The sequence below is a fragment of the Symphodus melops genome (genome assembly GCF_947650265.1).
Source record: "Symphodus melops genome assembly, chromosome: 9".
Lineage (NCBI taxonomy): Eukaryota > Metazoa > Chordata > Actinopteri > Labriformes > Labridae > Symphodus > Symphodus melops.
In genome coordinates, this window is record NC_136699.1 from 26,060,015 (window position 1) to 26,061,819 (window position 1,805).

The window sequence follows — 1,805 nt, forward strand, 5'->3', positions numbered from 1 at the left end:
GGCAGCGTTTTGAGGATGAATCAGTGGGAGTTCACCCTCATTGTCGTGTTGTAGTACCTGAAATCAGCCTTCAGAAGGTCTCTGAGTCAAAAGCATTTTCACTCGGTCTCAGACTGGACGTTCCCCGGATTATAAACCACGTCATTGTCAGGGTGAAAAAACAGGGAGGAGGACGCCGGTGCAGAAAGAGCAAACAATAAAAAACATGTTCTTACCTGAATGAAGAGTTGAGCACAGAGGCCTTGCTTCGTCTTCTTCCTGTTTCCGTCCTGGTGTCAGAGACGAGGATGTCATGTTTGGGGTTTCCACGTGCAGTTTTGTTGTTTGTTTCCCTGTCTGTCAGTTCCCTCGTGTCTCCCTTCCCTCACTAATCAACTCATTAGGTTCAGCTGCGGTCACAGGTGCTTCCACTCTGATCAACTGGCTATTTAAGATGGCTCCTTCCAGGAAGCCAGCGCCAGATTATTGTTCCCCATGGGTTTGTACCTCCGTGTCAGCTCTCGCTCTTCTAGTTATCTTGGATACTTGTGTTTATTCGTGCTCGTTAACCTCTCGTGTTTTCTCCCTCTCTGTAGTTCCCGTTCCCGTCCTTCCTGCGACTCCGTCTTCCCCGTGTCGTCTCGTGTGTCCGATCTGGCTCCTCGTCACGCATGTTTGGGTTTAGGGTTTTTAGGGTTCACTAGAGTCACATTGATTATTGTGTTGCACAATTATTTCACCCCGAGTCACGTTTCTAATAAATTGTTATTTGTAAACGTCAAACTGTCTCTGAGTTGTGCGCTTGGTTCTAAAGATTTTCTGGATCACAACAGAGGAGAGACGATGTCCCGCTTTAATCCAGGCTCTCACAAACGGCGCTGGGTCAAATATGTCCGTTCGGGTCGACAAACAGAGGTGATGTCAGGCTCTCATCACGCAGCCTGATGCGGCTCTGGTTGGTCTCTCGCGAGGAAAGTGAAACTCTCACTGCACAGTCTTTCCAGTGTTTTGCCCTTCGATGCACCCGGCAGGTTCCAGTCTCTGAACTTTCCATTCTCCCACCGGCTTCATTGTCCATCCAGCCGGAAAATCACTGGGACAAGCAGCAGCCGCCACTTCACCAGCTCCACCTCTGTCTTCCTGTGAGGGTCTCTCTGTAGACGCCGTGTCTCCTGGGTGATTTCGATTCAGCTTTTTAGTGGTGAATCCGAAGATTGAAAGTAAATGACTTCAGTCATAGAAGGTTGTCCGGTGGCGGGCGGGGTACGTGAGGTCATAGCTTGCTAACCTTTTGCAACAGCGCCGCGCATGCAAGGAGGAGGAATTATTGATGTATTAAATTTAAACATAAGAGAAAATTCTGCTTTATTTTTCTGTTTTCAAGTTTGAATTTATTTTTTTGTAATATGAATAATGAATACAGGAAATCTTGCATGTTTGAAATACATTTTTAGTGACGATTACAGGTGAAAATGTATTTTTCCAGACCGGCGTTCATGGGGATCCCAGACCCCCCACCCCCCATGTGTTTCAGATCCTGGTCGTGGTCGAGGTTCCACCACACAGTTCAAAATGATGCAGGGACAGAAGAAAAACAACAGAACAGAGTACAGTCTGTTTCCTCTCTGCAGAATGCTGCAGATGTATTATAGATGTTGTTCTTGTATCAGGCCGTGGTGACAGAAGAGTTTAGCTCCTGCTGCTGCTGCTGCACTCGTCTGAATCATCTGCTTCTTTTTCTGCTTTGTCCTAAATATTTGTGGAATCCTTCTTTTTCCCACATTCCCAAACCACATCAGAACACAGCACGATGTGTTTCCAGCTCC